The following is a 21,893-nucleotide window of genomic DNA, read 5'->3' as shown; positions in this document are numbered from 1 at the left end:
TTATTTATTTATTTATTTGGACTGCAAGTCCAGGAATCCTTGCAGTATCTACATCTGGAAAAGCTTTTTAAGGTTTCAGATGTAAATTTGACCTTGTAAACACTGTGTCTGAAAATCAGTAATCCTAGTAAAAACAACAGCCAACTTAGATGTGGTTGTTAAGACGCACATATGCTTTAATTTAGCGGACATTCCCTATCTGTTGGCTGTGTACCTACCAGCAGAGTTTTTCCTCTTGACAACAGAACCACATGCTGTCACTGAAAGGTCCCTGGACATGAAAGCTTTTTGAGCAGATTGGAAGAGCAGGCTAGCACAAGACAACAGCTGCTCTCTGTGAAGTTCAGTAAAGCAGAGAAGAAGCAGTGAAGCGGAAACCTCATTTGGATTTGAAACACCTCTCCCCCATTTTTCTCTGTCCATCTAGTTTCAACTCACAGTGATTGCCCTGTTCTTTCAGTAGTCTCAGATGTACAAAAGCGAGTAATAAGTGTAGTCTTCCTTGGTGGTGGTGAGTTTGGCCTGGGGCACTGAAGGCATGCAAAGCCGACATGCAAAAGGAGAAAGAAGAAAAACTTCACATGGGACAGTTCCTATTCAAACCTTGTTGTTTGGAATAGATTCTGGAAATAGTATTGGTACAAGAGTGTTTCAAGGCTGGCATCCTTTTTGCATTACATGGTAAGCTGATAGGCAATTGCTCTTCCCTGTTGTGAGATCACAGCTTCATATCCTCCCCATCATGCAGCATTTCTTTTTCAGATATACTGCATATTAACATGCAGGTTCCATATATTTGTCATGGGTAATATGCACTAAGCCTCCCCTCCTCCATGAATATTGATTCTTTTAAAAGACCATCGTATCTGGTAACCAAGGACTATTACTTCTGGTAGCTACAAACTGCATTGCTGATTAATTTTGTGAGGATGGTCTGTTATTTTTTTGGGGTTCAGTCTGTTTCTCTGATCAACAAGTTGCCTCATTGAACCCAGATTTAAGTCAGACTTCCCTTCAGGGGCATATGCAGTTTGTGAACAGAGCCTGGGGGGGGGGGGTTGGAGGGGACGACTCCACTCCCGAATGGTGTACCACCCTCCTCCAGAACAGGCTTTGTGTGCCCTGCTCAATGAAGAGCACTCACTGTAGTTTGTCACCATTACAGGATGGTGGCAACAACTGTGGACAGATGGATAGAGAAGGAACCAACTTGTAGCTGTGAGCAGGCAATGAAGGTAGCATGGGTGGGTGGGTAGCAGTGCAAATCAACTAGCAAAAGTGTCCCCAAATCATAAGCTGAATGATGGCAGTTGTAACAGCAGACAAACTCCAATCGGTTGTTCCTTCCAAACAATGGTGAACAAATGGAGGGAGGGCAGGCCTGTAGGTTGTCTAGGGCAGTGGTCCCCAACCTTGGGCCTTCCAGATGTTCTTGGACTCCAACTCCCAGAAATCCTGGCCAGCAGAGGTGGTGGTGAAGGCTTCTGGGAGTTGTAGGCCAAGAACATCTGGAGGCCCAAGGTTGGGGACCACTGGTCTAGGGTGTCACCTTGAGAAAAAACAGTCTGTGAAGTAAAATCTGCAGATAAATTCACCGTCCAACTAGCTTCACAGTCTTGCTTAACAATACCTAACATTTCTTGGGATAACGTAGGAGATGTGATTGCTTCTTTCTTCCTTGACAGCATAAACCTGAGGGTTTTCTTTTTTGTCAGGAGGCCAGTTTTTACAAAACGAGTGAAAAGAGTTCAAGGATTGTGGTTACTTTATATTTTTGCTACAGCAGTGCTGCAGCATTTTTTTAAAGGTTTGAATATACATTTGTGTTCCTCCTACAGAGGTGTGGAAGTCTCACACTCTTTACTGGAAAGCATACATGGTTCGCCATTATTTTTGAGAAATTAGTGCCAAATTAGACATGATGTTATCTGCCTCTTGGCAATTAACGAATAGTTTGCAAAAAAAGTAAATAACAGCTGCTGTCTTAGAAAAGGATGTAGTTGCAGGTATTAAAATAGTGAGATTGGTTCAGCATTTTCAAGAGAGCTTCACAGGAGATCTCAAACATTTTTTTCCTTTGCTAATTCTCCTTAACCTAATGGGATTTGCTTCTGGATAAATGTGTGTCAGATTTTGGGTTAACACTTTATGCAAGGAGATTACAGTAATACTATTTTTGTTGTCTCTTTTTGTTTTTGGCTACTGTCTCCTTAATGTTAACTGCAAAAGTTTTGAAGTTCCCTTTAATTTCAAAAGCGGTTTGCCATACAGGAGGTGGTTTATGTTTGTGAGACAAAATTCAAAAGTCATTGTGGACTTAGTGTAAAGTTTCTTGGGGAAGATGTATTGACCATGTAGTAGATAGCAATATATTTTATTTATTTATTTTATTTATATCCCGCCTATCTAGTCCCTCAGGACCACTCTAGGCCAATATAGTATACACCTGGAAAGTAGTAGCAGTGTTAGTAGTATGATAAGGGGGGGAGGGGGGCAAGGACTGAACAATTTCAAAATATCTTAAAGGAATATTGAGGCTGAATTTTATAAGTGCATGCCCTTCATATTAATGAGTGGTATCTGTATTTTCTACTACCTTATGCTGCAGCCATCAGAAAGTTCAAAGTTCTGCTGACCCCTCCCCCCAAAAACAATGTTTTAAATGCTGGTGCAAGAAATGATGAGATTTCTCTTGTCCAGGTAATGAAAAAGTGTTTACTGGAAGAGGCTGGCAATTCCAACTGGAACTGACTGCATTTAGTTTTGTCCACAAACCTTACCTTTCCAACAGCAAGATGCAACCAGTATTGCTTTTGAATTGAGATTCTTTCATAGCCACATATTTTACAAGACCACCCTCCTGAGCAAGAAGCCTGAAAGTGTTGTGTGTGTGTGCGTGCGTGCGTGCGTGCGTGCGTGCGTGCGTGCGTGCGTGTGTGTGTGTGTGTGTGTGTGTGTGTGAGAGAGAGAGAGAGAGAGAGAGAGAGAGAGAGAGAGAAATCACTGACTCCCCCCTCCCCGAGTCCACATTCTTCTCCATCTCCTCCAGTTCTCTTCAAATTGCTGGATGAGTGCAGGAGGTTTTTGTTTGTTTGTTTTGCTCTGTTTCAGTGTTCAGCCAGCTGCAGACAACTTCTTGTGATCTGATATTCATGTGCTAGCTCTCCCCACTGCATTTTGGTATAATAGTTAATTGAGCAGATCCTCAACTAAAAGCTCACATTAAAAAGAAGCCTTTGGGGCCATGTTCTATTTCTCTAATAAACTATTAATCACAACAGGTTCTTCGAGAAGGATATAAATATTGAATGTGTCATTAAAGGAAAATGGCTATCTCATTGCCAGTCTGGTTTTCTCTAACAAACCCTCAGAAAATACTTGTTGTTAGAGATGACAGAGTTGGATAAATGGACTCTGATCTATTAGATTATATCACAGTACAAACATTGTGAGATTACTCTGAGTACAAAATGTTCTATTTGAAATATTCTACTTTTGGTGTTGAATCCATGTTCTGCGTGCCATGGACAAGGGTATGTGTGTGTGTGTTTTGATCTATGGTCTGCATTTTGGTAGTATAACTTCACCCCAAATTTTCTGCTTCAACTTCACCCCAAATTTTCTGCTTCAACTGGAAACCCACCCACCCCTACATTTCAGGGAATTTTCTTGCTTTTAGAAATGTTGAAACACAGAAACATCAATTCTGGAATCCCTCAGATATGTTCCAGCAAAGCTAGTCTTAGGTGGGGGAAGAGGTAGAAAATCACAATTTTCACTCTGCAGTTTCCATTCTGCCTCATCCACAAGTTTGCTGATGGTGGCAAGATTCAAAGGTAGAGCTGCAGACCTGTGAACAGCAGCCAAAATAAAAAGATCCCCCCTCAACATTCATGGGGGGTGGGGGGATAACATGGAAGCCACAGCTGTGTGGGGATAGAGTTTAATGAAAGCAGTAGTTGTCTGGAAATACCTTTTGGAACATTTATTGCTTGAATTGAATACAGTGGCCACAGTGCAGTAGGCTTAAGTGTGCATAAGCCTAGTGAAATGAGTGGACACTTAATTAAATTGTGAGTGCATATCTTGATTCAGGGATGCTGCAACAAGAAATGTGTTTCTAGGCAGCTTTGTACCTAACTGTAAGCAATATCTAGGGGCTGTTCAACTAGTAGCAAGCAAGAATCAGGTGCAATGCCTCTAGCATAATGTGTGGACAGCTGGCATTTACCCCTGGGCAAATTGCAGCTGGAACACTATGTACACACAGCACTCTTGTGTCTGTATTTATTAGCAATTAGCAGTCTCATGAAAGTACTGAAATGTTTGTTGCACATTGGTAACTGATAGGAGCATTAATCATATCAGTAAGCTAAATTCAAGATTTAAGCCAACACTGTGATATTTTGCCATTAATCTTAATTCTTCTTTGTGGCCTCTGTGAATGCACACATATGGGTCTTGTCTGCGCCTGCGCTGACGTTCTCAGAAGATTCTAGAGCTAAAAGTAACAATTTTATGGTGTGATTCCCCCATGAGGCACATGCTCCTCCCACCCACCACTCCTCTCAGTTCCTTTTTTCCACCGAGCTGTATGGTTCTCTGGAAAGATTGAGCTAGCCGTTACTCTCTATTGAGACTATTTCCTCTCTTAATTTGTCAATCTTATTCTTTAATTACTCAATCTGTTTACTGCCTTCATTTCGCTGTGTTTTCTTTGCTTTCCCACCTTTTGATCCCTCCTCTCCCCCCCCCCCCCGGTCGGCATCCCCTTACTCTGCTCTCCCTTCTTATGACCTCTCCGGCACCTTTCAAATGCTGCATTAATTGTGCGAATAGAATTGCTTTCTCAGACGGCCACAACAAGTGCCTCTTCTGTCTGGGCGAAAATCATTCTTGTGCTGCCTGTAAAAATCTTACAAGGCCAGCTTTGAAGCAAAGACTGCAAAAGCTGAGATCTTACCTCTGCCAAATGGCAATGAACCCTCCTACACCATCCACGGAGGGGGTAAGACCCCCCCCCCAATTCTTCTTGCAAAAGGCTCGCTTTGGGACAGCCTGCTTCTGAGTCAGGGACATCCGTTTTACCACCTAAAGAGCCTGCACACAAAACAAAATCTGCTGTTAAACAAAAATCGTCCTCCACCACTAAGTTGTCTTCCCGCGCACAAGATCCCACTGAGAAAAAGAAGACTAAATCAACTGTAAAGAAGCCTAAGTGAGACAAATCTTCTCGTGTTGACCCTCCACAGCCTTCTCTACCCTCGCCCATCTTAGAGAAGTCCTCGAGAGAGGCCCATGACTTTAACTCCAACAGAGATGAGGCTCAACAACTCATAGCCTTTACCATGGCATCAAATATGACACTGCATTGGCTTCTCTGCGGCTGCGCCTCCGTCAAGCCCGGCCTTAGCCCACTCCAACTCTGCATCAGGGCAGGCAGTGGAAAGTTCAGCATCAGATCCTGACACGCCTCCTTCCTCCTCTAGGAAGCGTATGGAAAAGCAGAGGCATATTTCTCCACCACAGCCCATGACACTATACGGAGACTATTTCTTGTTCCCCATGATGCCATACCAGTTCTTTGACCCATCCTTATGTCAATCTCACTTCGAACAGTACCATTCCAAACAGCAGAAACGGGCTCATTGTACACCCGACCGCTCTCAACCATCTTCATCAAAGGCTCAACATCGATTTCATAAATCTGTACCGCTTATATCAACATTGCTTCCAACTCAACCCTCCAAACGATCCAAGTTGACGTCGCAATCGAAGAAACATGACCGCTCAATTCCATCTCAACCATTGCACATTACTCAAACCCCTCTGGAGCCTACAGAATTTCACGAGCCTTGGTACCATGAACCTCTTCCTCCTTTTCCTGACCCAGGCTTTCCATCTGAGGACGATCACTCCAAGATCCCTTTCAATTCATCCCCAGACCTCCCTACCCCTCTTGATGACATGTGAGATAATCACCCGTCCTCTCCCTCGGAGGACTTTTCTTCATACTCCCAACTTATCTCCAGAATGGCTCGAGCAATACAACTCAATACTGAAGAACTGCCGTCACCAGAGGCCGATCCGGTGTTTGATGACATCCACCAAGATAGATCTCCACCACTCAGTTTAAATTTCAATAAATCTGTGCTAAAACTCATCAAGGAAACCTGGGATAAACCTCCTTCCATGATGCAAATTTCACGAAGGACTGACAACCTTTACAAAACCCATGGTGCCGATATCAATTTCTCAATAAGCACCCACTACCTAATTCGATCATAGTGGAGTCCAGTCAATCTCGCGGACACAACAGATCCAAGTTTACACCTATGAACAAAGAGGGAAGAAAAATTGACATCCTCGGTCGAAGGATCTATTCCTTGCAGTCATTCTTATTGAGAAACATTAACTATCAAGCCGCAATGGGGGCATACCAACGCTACCTATGGAACAAAGTTCTACCCCTTCTTGAATCAGCACCAGAATCTATTAAAATTGACTTAATTAACACTCACTCCAAAGCTGTAGTCAATGCTAAACACCAGAGAATTGTGGCTAGACATGCAGCAGAGGCTGCATATAAGACCTTAGTCTCCTCTATATCCATTCAGCACCATGACTGGTTACGATCTTCCACAATGTCAGATGAGACCAAGACACAAATTGAAGATCTGCCCTTTGACGGTACGGGCCTTTTCCATCTCAAGGTTGATGAGACCATGGAAAACATCCATAAGATACGAAAGACAGCAAAATCTTACTCATACCAACCATCCCATGGCTTTCAACGATCCCAGTACCGAACCAACCAGTCATATACACGGTCCTACCCACAGCATCAATTCCAACAGTTCCATCCATACAGGCAATACCGTTTTCAACAATCTGGCAGATCTTTTGTTCCCCGTGCTAGCCACGCCAATGTCAACCCTTTCTCAAGAACCCTAGGAAGGGTAAGCCATACTAATGACACATCTCAAAGTTTTTGCCCCCTTCAGTTACTCCAAGCCCCCTTTCAAACTAGGTTGGCACCTTTTCTCCATCACTGGCATACTATCATGAATGATAGATGGGTTCTCTCCATCATTGCTCAAGGTTACAGGATTGAATTTGATGAGCTACCCCCCTTGGGGTTTATCCACTCCACGCCATTCTCCCCTACTCTCCAAGAAGAGGTCTCTTCTCTCCTATCCAAACATGCTGTTACTCCAGTTTCTCCCACTATGATACTATGGTTTCTATTCAAAATACTTCATGATTCCAAAGAAGAATGGTGGACTATGTCCTATTCTAGATTTGAGACACCTTAACGATTTCATTCGACCCCATAAACTAACTATTTACACTGGACACTATTATCCCCTTGCTTTCACAGGGAGACTGGTTTATCATAATCGACTTACGAGATGCCTACTTCCACATCTCCGTACATCCTTCCCATCAAAAATACCTCCGATTCCATTTCAACAACACTGTATACCAATTCTGTGCCCTTCTCTTTGAACTGTCTATGGCCCCAAGAGCCTTCACAAAGTGTATGACACCAATCGCAGCCTTCCGACACCTTCAGGGCATAAATGTCTACCCCTACATCGACGACTGGCTCATCGTCTCAACATCATACCTCGATGCCATAGCAGCAAGAGATACCACCCTCCATACACTTCACAGACTCGGGCTCGATATCCACCTCACAAAGTCTCACCTGCAACCATGCCAAACAGTCTCCTTCATCGGGGCCAGTCTTAGCTCACCGCAAACCAGAGCATTCCTCCCACAAGAAGGAATTCTAAAAATATGCAAAGCAATTGCCCCCTTTCAACCTCAAGGGAAGGTGTCTGCCCACCACGCACGACATCTTCTCGGGCTCATGGCCTCAATGACTTCAGTGATACAGCATGCAAGACTCAAGATGAGAGCACTTCAGGCTTGGCTCCTGTCTCTCTTCAACCCCATAGCAGACCCACCATCCATGAAACTAACTGTTACTCAAGAGCTAGCAGATCAACTTCAATGGTGGGCTTATCTCCCAAACCTGCTTATCGGATGACCTTTCTCCCATCTTCAACCAACAGTTCAGGTTATGACCGATGCCAGCCCTTCAGGGAGGGCAGCACACTGCCTTCATCAGAAGGTCCACAGCCTGTGGTCAAAACAAGATTAAACCCTTCATATCAACCACCTAGAACTGTTGGCAATCATCAGAGCATTCCATGCCTTCCTTCCCCGCATCAAGGGTCCAGTCATGCAACTTGCAACAGACAACAGGACAGCGCTATATTATGTCAACAAGCAGAGAGGTACCCATTCCCCCTCCCTTTTGTACTTGGCTGTTGACTTATGGGAGTGGTGTTATCGAAACCACATCTTCCCCATAGCAGTACACATTTCGACAGAAGACAACTTCATGGCAGATCATCTCAGTCGCCTACCCTCAGGGACACACAAATGGTCCCTGAACAACGGCATATTCTGTCAACTCTGTCTCCATTGGGGCACTCCAACCATTGACCTCTTCACATCAACAACAAACAGCAAGTGTACAGTCTTTTGCTCCCAAGCCAGAGCGGACACCAATTCCATAGGAGATGCATTCATGGTGGACTGGTCCAGGGACTTCCTCTACCTATTCCCTCCGATACCGCTCATTCAAAGAGTAATCATTCAGCTCTGAATGATCGCAAATGCGATCCTCATAGCTCCAAAATGGCCCAGACAACCGTGGTTTACTCACTTCACATCAACATCAACAGACTCGTTCCGTCTTCCTCTACTGCCGAATCTCACTCAACCAAGGGATGATCCACCATCCAGACCTGACGTCCCTGAGTCTCACGGCCTGGAGGATACTCCCAGGTTAAGGGCTATTTTAGACCAAGCCCGTAAGCCGTCCACCAGAGCCCTATATGAAAATAAGTGGAAATCGTTCATCAAATGTACAACAGAAAACAACTTACCTGCTATTTCTGTTTCCTTGAAGACTTTCCTTTCCTTCCTTCTCCATTTCTTCGATTTAGGATTATCTTTCTTCACCTTAAAGGTATATACAGTGGTGCCACACATAGCGACGATAATCCATTCCAGGAAAATCGTCGCTATCTGGAATCGTCGCTATCCGGGGCAAAAAACCCCATAGGAACGCATTAAAACACATTTAATGCGTTCCTATGGGGGAAAAACTCACCGCTATGTGGAAATCCTCCATCCGGCTGCCATTTTTGCTGTCCGGTAAGCAAGGACAGGGCGCAAAAACGCTGCGGGCGGACATTTTTTCCGGTGGCCATTTTGGAACCGCCGATCAGCTGTTTTCTAAACATTGCAATGCGAAAATCGGTAAGCAAAATGCTTACCGATCATCGCAATGCGATGTTTACCCATTCAAAGCATTGCAATGCGATCGCTTTTGCGATCACAAAATCCGTATCACTATGCAGATTTGTTGTTAAATGGGGCGCTCGCTATGCGGGGCACCACTGTATATCTGCCATTGTCACCCATCAACCAGACAACAAACCTTCTGCGAGGTTGTTTGCCCACCCTACGGTCAAGAAATTCCTTAAAGGACTCACCAACATCCATCCTCCACTTCAATGTATTGTATCTCAGTGGTCCCTCCAGCTGGTCCTCAATGCATTAATGTGTGACCCTTCGAGCCCATGTCGTCTTCTAACCTGAAACAACTTACCTTCAGAACGGTATTCCTCATCGCTATCACTTCTGCCAAACAGGCTAGTGAACTTGCTGCTCCTCGAGCCGACCCACCTTTCACCCAGTTTCACCCTGACAAGGTGACTTTATACTTTGATGTTTCATTTCTACCTAAAGTTGTGTCTGATTTCCACATCAATCAACCCATCATATTGTCATCTTTCTTTAAGTCTCCAACACCTCCATTAGAGCACATGCTCCACACCCTCGATGTAAGAAGAGCTCTTGCTTTCTAGTTAGACAGGACAAAAAGCCTCAGAAAGACCAATAAACTGTTTGTTTGCTTTCATGGACCTCATAAGGGCGTTCCTGCTTCTTCTCTATCTAAAGGTGAATATTTCAAACTATTTCTCTATCCTACCAAATATCAGGGAAAACACCTCCCGAACGTCTGACAGCTCATTACACCAGAGCTCTGTCCACTTCGGTTGCCTTCCATCGTGGAACTGAGATCCTGATATATGTCGTGCTGCAACATGGTCCACACCGTTGACCTTTGTGAAGCAGTATCAACTAGTTGTCAGAGCGCGCCATAATGGTTCATTTGGCAGAACTGTGCTGACATCCCTCCTACCATGACGTCCCACCTACCGGTAAGTGAAGCTTGCTAGTCACCCATATGTGTGCATTCACAGAGGCCATGAAGAAGAAAAAGAGGTTACCTACCTGTAACCATATTTCTTCGAGTGGTCCTCTGTGAATTCACACTACCCACCCATCCTCCCCACTGTCCATCATGGGTATTCTAACAATTATTCTGTAACTTTTTGCCCAGCGAACAAATTTTAGGAACTGAGAGGAGTGGTGGGTGGAAGAATCATGTACCTCATGGGGGAATCACACCATAAAATTGTTATTTTTGGCCCTAGAATCTTCTGAGAATGTCAGCACAGGCGCAGACAAGACCCATATGTGTGAATTCACAGAGCACCACTCGAAGAACTATGGTTACAGGTAGGTAACCTCTTTTTTTGTCCATTCTTATATAATATAACATTCTACTGAGCTAAATGAGGCTTTGGCACTTTTTAACTATTAAAGGTTAAGCTATCAAATATAATATGTTTTTTTTTTTTCATGATGATGAGCTACGAGATATTAACTTCACAGGTAGGGAAAATAAAAAACAAAACAAAAACACCCTAAAGAGTGGTCTTGCGGTATCTGTCCGCTGTTCAGTTCTAAGTTGTTTAAAATGCTGGGCATGCTCTTTTCTAAGGAATGTTAAAATATGTGAATGAGAAATCCTACACCCTTTCATTCTGCTGTATCTATGATTTGTCTTGTTTTTAGATTTATTTTCCTGACTGCTACATAAATCTCTCACACACCCTGCCTGCCCATATGTAACTTCCACTCACACAGCCTTGTAGTTTGGAACTTGTGATGATTTGCTGTCTGCTGGAGGTCCTGTTTCTGTTATGAACCAGACCTAATGTCACTGTCCTTATATCCTCCTTTTCCTTCTGTTTCCTTGCACTGCTCTTAAAATGTAAAGTCCTTGAGGGCTGGGAACTGTCTCTTTTGTTTATGCTTTAAGCACATTATATGCTGAGAATTAATAATTTTTCCAGAGAGGCACATAACTGAATATTCTAAAAGTACTGTATCTTTGGTTGCAGGATAATTAGGAGTCTGTTGTTTTTCACTCGCTGTTAAATACTATGCATATGAAAATAAATCTATGCAAAGTGAATGCAGATGAAATAATAATAATAATAATAATAATAATAATAATAATAATAATAATAATAATAATAATAATAATAATAATAATAATAATAATAATAATAATAATAATAGTAGTAGTAGTAGTAGTAGTAGTAATAGTAGTAGTAGTAGTAGTAGTAGTTGTTGTTGTTATTGTTATTGTTGTTAATTGTTGTTGTTGTTGTTGTTGTTGTTGTTGTTGTTGTTATTATTATTATTATTATTATTATTATTATTATTATTATTATTATTATTATTATTATTATTATTATTTCATGGGAGACAGAAAAGCATTTGCTTATGGGATGTGGACACTTTTCATAACATTCCACTTGTGCCCTTATAGAAGAATATCTGTCTCATGAGAAGTTTTATAGCAGAAAAATGCTCCATCATTTATGTATAATCCCCTTTTCCCCCAGACTAAGGATATACTGCGGAGCAAGTCAGCTGTTAACAGAAAGCAGAATCAGGTCAGCTCTGAAACGTTGGCTTATTCATGAGCTTTTGCAGAACTGGTGGGTTTCTCTCAGCACATATGATTGGGTTGTGGTGGTGTGTGGGCACAGGCAATAGTTGGGTTCTCTTCTGTTTTGGCTGTGGTGAAATGCGAACTGCTTCAGCATCAGGCACACAATTAGAAGAGTTCTCTAGCTTAATTTGATTGTCAGCAAGCATATGTGTGGGAGTAGCAGGGACCATAGAAACGAACCACTTTCCCTGCTTAACAACTTGGCAAGATTATGCAATGAAAAAAATTGGAGAAAGCAGAAGAGTACTTTCATTTTTGCTGGATGTCCATTGTTTTAGTACATTTATTTATTCATATTGCTCTTTGATATCCCTAACAGACTTTGTGTCAGAATTTTGTATGTCTAATAAGCCCTGAAAATAAATGCTGTTGTTCTGCCACTTGATTGTCTAACAATCTGTTGTGCAACTGCTAATAGGATCTGTTATTAGAGACTGGGATATACCTGCTAATAGTGTTGCAAGGCAACCAAACTCATTTTGTTTGTTAGGATCCGGCTGCTGTATCACAGTGATAAACTGAGCAGGGGATACTAGGTTGAGTAAGATAGGAATAGAGGCTAAACTTATATAGGCGGTTCATTTGCTTGCTCACAGTATATAACAATTGCAAATGTACTTTCTGCATATATAATTTATATGCTTAAATCTGCATTATAAGTTAACTGCTTATCTCCCTCCCTTCTGAGTTTTTTAAAAAATATATGTGTGCTGCTTTATTTATTTAGCATATTTGTATTCTTCCTTTCCTCCAGTGTCCTCAGCATTGTGTACAGGTACTTTTCTTTCCTTGCTGTGTTATCTTTGTAACAGTCTTGTGAGGTAGGTCAGGGTGAGAAAGAGTGGTGAGGTCTTGCGTTCAATGGCTCAGAGAAGACTTGCATATAGATTAGAACTGTGGAGCTGGAAGGGAGACAGTGGATCATCAAGTCCAGCCCAGGTCAAGGAGGCACAGTGGGGAATTGAACTCCCAACCTCTGGTGCCGCAGCGAGATGTTTTAATCATTGAGCTATCTATCAGACTGCCCAAGTCAGTCTCATGTAACACAGTAAGCACTACAACACATTACATGCACTGCTTTCTACAGTTCTGTTTAGCATCTCTTGGACTGATTATAGCAAGACATCTGTAAAGTCACAAAGACAGATCCATTGAACAGGGCAGGATGGAGATATTGCAATATGATATGTTTCCTAGTCTTACAATCCAATATTTTATATTACAGTGAAAACAGAAGTTACAGTTGGGTCCTGCATGGTAACGCATCAGAAAGTATAGATGGCTCTCATTGCCTTAGACAAATAACAAAGAAAAATCTAGAAAACAAATAATTCGTGTGATCATATTAGTTTTGGGGGAAGGCAATAATTGTCAACACAAATTACCATCATACCAGAAGAACAAGCTTTATTGACATTTAAATTGTGTGGATCAGTGAGCTCTTTGATATCTTCCTGCATATTTCATGGAAAACAGAATATGTTTTATGCAACAATATTTATTGAAAAAAATATGCTCAAGAAGAACACTTGGAGGAACATGTTTGACAGATAGTAATTTCAAGACCTATTGGTTGTGCTGTGTGTTTTATTGTTGTTAAAATCTGCAAAATGACAGTATGGATTTAGGGGAAGGATAATTTCTTCCAATGAGATGCCTGGAAGGGATATTCTGAATATTAAGTAATTATGTCTCCAAACACTTTCTGAAATGCCCTTGCATGAAAAGATTTTAACAACAAGAAAATATCCTGCTGGAAATGATCTGACAAAACAGACAGAAAAAAAAACTCCAAGCATTGGAAGTTGTGTTTAATTATCTCTTCTATTTGTGATATACTTGGAAGTTTTGATCTGTGAATGTATAGTTTAATATTGCGAAACATACTGTAGAGGTTGTAAAGAATTACAAAGCACTTTTGCAGGTTTTTGCAATGCAAAGGCAAAAAACAATGACAACAGAATGGCCATGTAGCTTGTAATGAAAATCTGTTAGCTATAAGAAAAAATTAGTGATGCAGCTTCCTAATTGAGACTAGCAAAACAGCAAGAGATCAATTAGAATATCTACTTGACATTCTGGTGGCAAGCGGACATGCACACATACATCAAGGGTTCACCCTCATAGGAGACAGAAAAGAAAATGTTAATAAGAAAAATATAGGGCACCTCCACTTGAAGCAGGAAGCCCAAAGCTGGTCTTGGATATTTAAGTCTTCACAGCAGCAATGTGCATTGAGATGATTTATTATACTAAATGACCAGTGGATGAATCTGGGAGGGGTTTTGTTCTTTTTTACACAAATGAGATGTCATACATAGAGAAGATATTGGTTTCTCTTTTAGGGAGCTAAACTTTGCATGAAAATTACTGTAGTTATTCTTGGTCAGAAAAACAGCTTTGTAAGGCATGCAATTATTGCTTCATCCCGTCCCTATTAAGGTGTTTCACTCTACTAAACATGTGCAGAGTTTCAAGACGAAATGGCAATGTACCAGCTAAACATACAGAGCACGGTACAAGTGTATGAATGACTAAAGAGTACAAGTCCTCTGATCTTTATGGCATTCTATCCTACATGTCTGTTCAGGCTGTGAAAGTGCAAAAATGTTTCTGTGCTACAGGAGTGGCAGCATCATTCACTGGGCATTACTTTGGATGGTTTAAACACTTCAAATGATATATTTGCTTGTGTTCCTTCTCCCAGTAGCTGAGACACTTGGATGTGCAAAGGCTGTGGGCAGGTGTATGCTCCTTATGCATGCATTCATATTGCATAACAATTGCAATATCAGGTAGAGCAATAGGTGGATGAATGAGCTGTCACAGATCATCAGATACCACACATAAAAGACCTCAAATCCCTTCAAATCCTGTGTTTTTTTCTCACTGGAGTCACTTGAATCAACAGGTACTGTCCAAGCTAATAAATGACAAATTCACCAGACATAAATTTGTCTGGTTGGCTACTAACTTCCAATTCTTTGCTGCTTAAATTTGCCATTTGTAGGACTTTGAGAAAACTAAGGTTGTTGACACCACACTGCTTCTCAGCATCCTTTGGATTTATTCCAGAATATTATGGTTAGGGGAGACTACTGCTTAATCCCATTCTATTCGTGTTGTGCAACTCTGGAAGACTTTCTTCCACCTTGCTTTCTAACCTTTATTTAGTAAAATATTCTTTGGGGATTTTTGTGAGGTTTTTCATCAGTAGGCTGACAAGGCATAGCACTATCTTCCTTTTTCATCTAATTTCAGGGAGTCAGTAGATGTGCTGAAGTATGGGATTATTAATTAGTAAATGAGGAACAATACATTCAGACTTAGTCCCAAAAATGGAAGGATTCTGTGTGTAGGTATTTTGTCCGTTCAAGACAAATGGTGTTCAGCCTGTTTTGGATATGACTGCACTTGCCCTAACAGACCAGTCTTATAGCCCAGAAGCACTCCCAGATTTAGCTCGGTCGCTGAAACCTGAAACATCCTCTGTGACAAGAAGTGCTTTTCAGTGGTATAGATGGGGATTTGAATTGCAGCATCTGCTGGAGTAGATAATCTGATCACAGTGATCCATAGCTTAATAGCAACTAGCACTGAATACTCTAATGAATTGAAGATTGTTCAATTAATTGAAAATACAGTTGCTGAGCTGTTGGTTAGAATGGGTCAGTGTGAACACATATCTCAGTTACATAGAGAAATTCACTGGCTTCCATTCCACTGCCAAATACTGAGGAAAGTGCTGGTGCCTGGCTCTAGACCCAGGCACCTAAAAGAGCAAATATTCTCATACAAACCTCCCCATGTGTAGAAGTATTATCAGGAGCTGTTCTACAGAGACCTTTGCCACCTGAGGTGACACAGGTGGTGAGAGACATCGATCTCAGCGATGGCAACCCAATTTGTAGACTTTCCTGCCCAACACTTTCTGCTAGTATCATTTGGCATAAGACAAATATACTTTATTTTTTTAGAAAAAAATCTTTCCACACATTTAAATACATTGAAGCTTTTTAAAATTGTTTGTTCTACATGTACTGTAACTTTTTAAAATAACTTTCAAGCAAAATAAAGACATGTAGTTACTAGTGATCCAGACCATAGTTCAGCTGAAGTAATTGAACTGGTATTAAAAGCAGAGCAAAACCCAAAACTTAGTGCCTTTAATTGTTAGATACAAAAAAATTGACAGTTGGTGTTTTTTTCCCCTTGTCACAGTATTCCTATAGGCTAGTTTCTTTTTAAAAAAATATACAGTACTGAGAGAGACAGTGTGGTAATGTGGACAGAGCATAAGAGTAGGACATAGAGACCAAGGTTCAAATCCCTGCTCAGCCATGGAAATACACTGTTGGATACCGATGGGATAGTTCAGCCCTCATACAAGTATATGATACATGTAAAAAACAAGGTAGTCCACAAAGAATAACATTCCCAAACACATAGATGTTCTTTTCGTATATTTAATTATGTATCAGGAAAGTTCTTAATACTAGTTTTTTTGTGCTCTTGAAAGAATAGGTTATTGTGAAAATAGTTTGTGATATTCTTATAAATATAAATACCTATTGAGAATGATTATTATGAAGATCTCAACATCAGTCATGACTCCTGATACTTTGCTGCCTAATGCTACCTCTCTCTCTCTCTCTCTGAAAAATCGCTTTCTCCACTTTAAAAGGTGTCACCAATTATCCAAGGTTCATGGAATTGTTCACTTCAAGCAGGTGAGGTCAAGGCTTAAACTTCAGGTTGATAAGATTCAAAATATAACTACATACTCTTCTTTGTTTCTAAGCAACTATCGTACTTACAGCTTTGTAGGTTCAGAACTTAAAATAAGGTTCTTTCTTTGTAATGTATTAAGGTGATGCACAATATAAAATTATGGATTAAATATGTATAAAATTAAAAGCAAATTAAAATATTAAGGTAGTTAGACTTTTCTGAACAGAAGTGGGCTACTTCAATAGCATCATCTTGGCCATTTGCTATGTTGTCTTTTGTACACATGGTGGGGCCTAAATTGCATACACAAGAGGGCTGAATTGATTTAATTTCTCTATAGTCACAGAAAATTTGTCCAGTATCCAGGTAGCACCATTTTACTTGATTATTCTTTGATTTCTTTGCTTCAAATTTGTTAAGTGAATTTTCAGATGGTCCAGCTAGAGTCTTGTCCTGGTGGGAGACACTCTTTAGCATTAATCCATGCAGTAGGGTGTGTTGTTTTTGTTCTCCATAGATGTACCCTAGCTTTTTCTGGTTTAATATTTAGAGCTTGAAATGGTTTATCATTTAAATATAGTAATACAGAAAGAAATGTGTAATGATTTGTAGATAAAAGCAAAACTGTAAAGGCATCTATTTTCATTGTAAAATCAATTCTTTATCTGTCTGAAGTGAATAGAGTAAGAACTCTTTTTCAGAGAAACAGATGGACTTTTAAATGTAAATAATTAAAATTAACATTACTAGTTCTTAACTTCCCATGGAGTTATTTTATCTGCCTTGTCTTTCTCTTCTCTGATATTAAGAGTCTCTCTCTCTCTCTCTGGGTTTGAGTTGGCTGGATAGCCCAGTGAAATGGAGTGCCTCCAGAAATAGGGAATGGTAAATATCTTCTGAGTACTATAAAACTCTGGAAAATATTACCGTTGGGTCAGAATTGACTTGACAGCACTTAATTGTTGTTACGTATGCTTATTGTAAGTTACTCTAAGGCCACACTTTTTCAGTGTGAGCCCATCCATCCCCTGACCACTTTTCAGTGACTGCTTTGAAGGTTTTGTCTTCTTTAGGAGGTAAAATATTTTCTTCTTCTTTCTGAATTTTCTCTTTTTGTACATAGTCACATCTAACTCTCTACCTGATATCAGGACATCTCATTAATCTCTAATTGGCTACAGTTACCTTTGTGACTGAACAAGAAATCATTGCCCTTAGCTTCAGTCAGCTTAATTTAGCCTCAGTGGTGTTTTCACAAAGACAAGTCTGATTGGCAACACGACACTATGGCATCGTCCCATTCACTACAGGATCCTTAGCTGGCTGGAGCTGTCTATACAACTAATCCAGCAGGGGAAAAGACTAGTAATTGGAATAGAAAAAAATGCATTAGAGCAGCAACAGAGAATGAAACCAGTGTGAGAAAGCACAATTTTGATAGATGAATGACCTCACAAGAATGCTTTCCTTGTTCTTTTGATTCAGTCACATGATAATTAGGGAGTACTGCTTCATCCATTAACCTTTGTTCTATGGTGTTCCTCAGAGTTTTTCCTCCCTCTCTCTGTGCCCTTTATGTGAGTTAGAATTAGGTCTCATCAATATACTGCTGATACAATGCTCCATCTCCCCTCTTCAAAGAGTGCCAAGGAGGTTGTGGAAGTCAGAATTGTTGCCTTGATACACAGTGATGGGTGAACAGACTGAAGGTCATTCCAGAAATGGTGGAGGTACTGATTACCCATTGTGATGTAGTGGATAGAGTAATGGATGAGGACTCAGGAGATCTGGGTTCAGTTCCCTGTCTCTGCCATGGAAATTCTCTGTGGGGTGGAACTGTAAAACCAGTCCTTAAATACCTTACTTTTATTTTATTTTATTTTTTTGCATTCTTAGTGTGGTGTAGTGAAATGATGAACTAGGATTCAGGATGTGTGGGTTCAAATCTCCGCTTAGCCATGAAAACTCTTTAGTTTTATTTTAGGGGTGTAGAAATGATAAAATCACTCCTTAAATATCTCACTTACCTTGAAAGCCCTATTAAAGTTGTTATAAGTTGACTTCAACTTGACACTACATAACATAATAAACTGCTTGTTAGTGAACAATATAACCTGACATTGAGCATACAGTCTACTCTAGATAGGGTAGCCTTCTCTCCTGAGTACACAGCTTGGGAGTATTATTTCATTTGTTATATTATTCCTCAAATGTCAGATAGCCCAAGTGGACAGGACAGCCTTTGCCCAGCTTTGTCTCATCTGTCAGCTATATCTTTTTTTAGGGTATAAGAATCTGGCTATGGTGAATCACGCCCCAATCACCTTTTCTATAGATTAGTATTATACATATGGGAATATTCTTGAAAGTGTTCTGCTAGCGTAAAATATGGTCGCTAGATTATTATTTTTTTGTTAGGTTATAGACCACCTTACAAAGTTCTCAGAAGATTATCAAAAGCTTTTAATCTGTTTCCAGGTTCATTTCAAGATGCTGATTTTGACATAGTTTTCTTTGAAATAAATAAATTGGCCCCATGTCATTTTTTAAGAAGCAATCTGGGAAAGCAATAAGCTGCCAATAAACATAACATTATTTCATGGAAAATAAATGAAAGTTTTCCATGGCCTAAAGGGCCGCTTCTTCCATATGAACCTAGTCTTCATCAAGGTTTCTTCTCGGAGATCCTTCTTTGGCCATGCCTCTCTTCTGGATGATAAGTCAAATAGGCCATCAGCCAGTGATGACGCCAGCAGAATTGGTAGTTTCCTCTTCTCCTCTTCCAACTGCGGGTTTCTGTGTTGCCAAAATTTTGTTCCAGAGGTTTTCACAGAAAAACAGAACAGAGGTGTGGAAGTAAAGAACTGCAGGTTGGAAGGGAGCTGATTTTTGTGAAAGGAGTGAGATCCGACAGAAGTACAGATTGTAGCCATGGTTTCTCCAGAGATGTTTGGCTAGTGAAGTGTTTCCCAACATTTTAAGATGTACCATGGGAACTGATTTTATTGTGTCCTCTGAGGTTTTACTACCTTGGCACTTTACAGTTTTGTTTGTTAACAGTGTTTCTGGTTTTGTTTTTCATCAATCATTTTGTGGCTGTGTTTCTCTCTTTTCTGCTTCATTACATTTTAGTGATGTTTTGCAAGCAGAATTGGAAATTTGCTGGAATTAAAAACACTGGGTAGAAAGAATTTCAATACAGTATATGAATTTCTGCTATGCACATTCTAGACACAAAAAGTACAGTACTACATATTTTTTATTCCACTGTGTTCCATTGTGTCCATTCAGGATTATTATACCATAGTAAGAGTGTTCAAAACTGACTAAAGTCATATGGCCATGATTTGTCATTTAGTTGCTTGTTTTATCAAGGAAAAAAAATACAATAGCAAAGAATTCTGTTTGTGTTCCAGCAGAAGGAAGACAAGTGTCCTCTCCTAGAAGCATGAACTGCTTGTTTTCTGTGTTCAGTAGCAGGTCAGTCTTTGTCTCTGTAGGTTTTGCAGCAAGCAGCATCAACTACTTGTATTTTTATTATAGTATATAGCTCTAGTATCACCTATCCATTCTTTTCAGTGTTAGACAATTGTAGAACTCCTGGTGTTGGTATTTTCAGGAAGTGTGAATGTGTGTAGGTTGAACTATCATCTGGCCCTTCAGACTATCACTGATCCAATCCAGTCCTGCTGTGGTGAATACCTAAAATGCCAGTACAAGATACTAGGTTCCTACTCATCTAGTGGAAGCATCCCTGGGGCAGACTGCTGCATCTCTCTGTGTTTCCAGGATGTGACAACAGGGCACAGCACAAAGGAAAGTATTTGTACAGTGTTCTCTGACTTAAGTTTATGACCTTCTAAGATGCAAGGGCAAAATAGATCCTTAAGAAAGTAGTGTAGAATTTCTCTGTCTTTCTCAGACAGGGAAATCTCCGCAATAGGAACATATGGTTCATACTCTTGTATGCCTTCTTGAGATGGGAGAGAGATAGGAAAGCAGGTGAGCAGCCATTGCCAAGGAAAGTGATTCCTTTCCCTGTGAAGTAGGAGGAGGGGGAAAAGAGGCATGGAAATACAAGGGAGTTCCCAGATAACCACAACTTGTGAGGATAGCAGTATCTCTCTCCATCTCCCCCTATTTAGGACTCTATGTTCAAATCTGGTATAACCTGCGTACTGGGTACTTAAGCCTTTCAGTGAATGGATGTTTGGGTCTTTGTCCTGAATTTAAATAATTTAAACCAGCAAGCTGAAATGTAAATTTAACTGAGAAGGCATAAAGTGGCTTTTGCTTGAGACTGGTAACATTCATTTACCAATGTTGCCTTTGATTTCTAAACAAATACTCAACCATTTGCTACACCAGACATAGGGAGACTTTGCTCCCCCTTCCTCATTATTTTGGACTTCAGTTCTGAGAAACCGCAGACATCGTGGCCAATTGTAAGAGATGATTGAGTTCTCATCCCAAATATCTTGAGGACTACACATTTCCTTGATGTGTACCTAAAACTTTAAAATGAAGCTGCTTAATTTGCATCCACAAATTAAGCAACCTTAATTTGTGGATGCACTGAGGAGGAATAGTTTGGGTTGTTTGAATGTGTATGATAGTTTTCCATGGACTGTTCTCCCACTCTTTCTTTTGGTGGGTGATATTAGTGTTGGAAACATAAGAACTTGGATGGAAGAAAAGAAATAAGCTGTAAGTGGAGCTTTCAGCTATTATCAGCCAAATGAGAAAATGACAGTGGCCTGAAGTACAGATTATTATATTTGTAAAGAAATTGTTAAAAGAGTAGGAAATTGTCAGTTTAGACTAGAGGATTTGGACCAAATCCCTGCAATCTGAGCTAATTATTTCTCCAGTGTTCCATTTGCTCAAAGGCAGAACAAAACACAAGCACTCATGTAGCAATGTTAGTAGTTTATTCATATATTTATTTCATTACATAAACATAGACAACAACACTGGTTATAGAAAAATACCCTGTGTTTAAATGGGGGGGGGGGAATGTGGATGAGGTTTATGTATATAGCGAATTCACAGAACAGAGAAACAGGAAGGGTGCTGCTCTGAATGAAATCCCTTGGCTTGTATGTCCTCACCCTGGGCTTGCCAAACCCTGCAGTGTTTGAGTAGGCCTCTTCAGGAGCAGCAATTAAAAAGAAAGAAAGAAACATATCAATTCTGATAAAACTGG

The 21,893-nt window shown here is 40.5% G+C and overlaps 1 protein-coding gene and 1 long non-coding RNA gene across 2 annotated transcripts in view; both read left to right on the top strand.

Moving 5' to 3' along the window:
- Positions 1 to 21,870, top strand: part of LOC144588487 (uncharacterized) — a 42,683-nt gene extending 20,813 nt beyond the window's left edge. The window contains exon 2 of the long non-coding RNA XR_013544073.1: positions 1,166 to 21,870. This is a non-coding gene — a long non-coding RNA (uncharacterized LOC144588487). The remainder of the gene's footprint in view (positions 1 to 1,165) is intronic.
- NALF1 (NALCN channel auxiliary factor 1) overlaps positions 1 to 21,893 on the top strand; it is a 484,400-nt gene that overhangs the window by 162,142 nt on the left and 300,365 nt on the right. The window lies entirely within an intron of this gene.

This window comes from Pogona vitticeps, chromosome 3, assembly GCF_051106095.1.
Source record: "Pogona vitticeps strain Pit_001003342236 chromosome 3, PviZW2.1, whole genome shotgun sequence".
Classification (NCBI taxonomy): Eukaryota; Metazoa; Chordata; class Lepidosauria; order Squamata; family Agamidae; genus Pogona; species Pogona vitticeps.
This window is presented reverse-complemented; position numbering and strand designations above follow the sequence as displayed.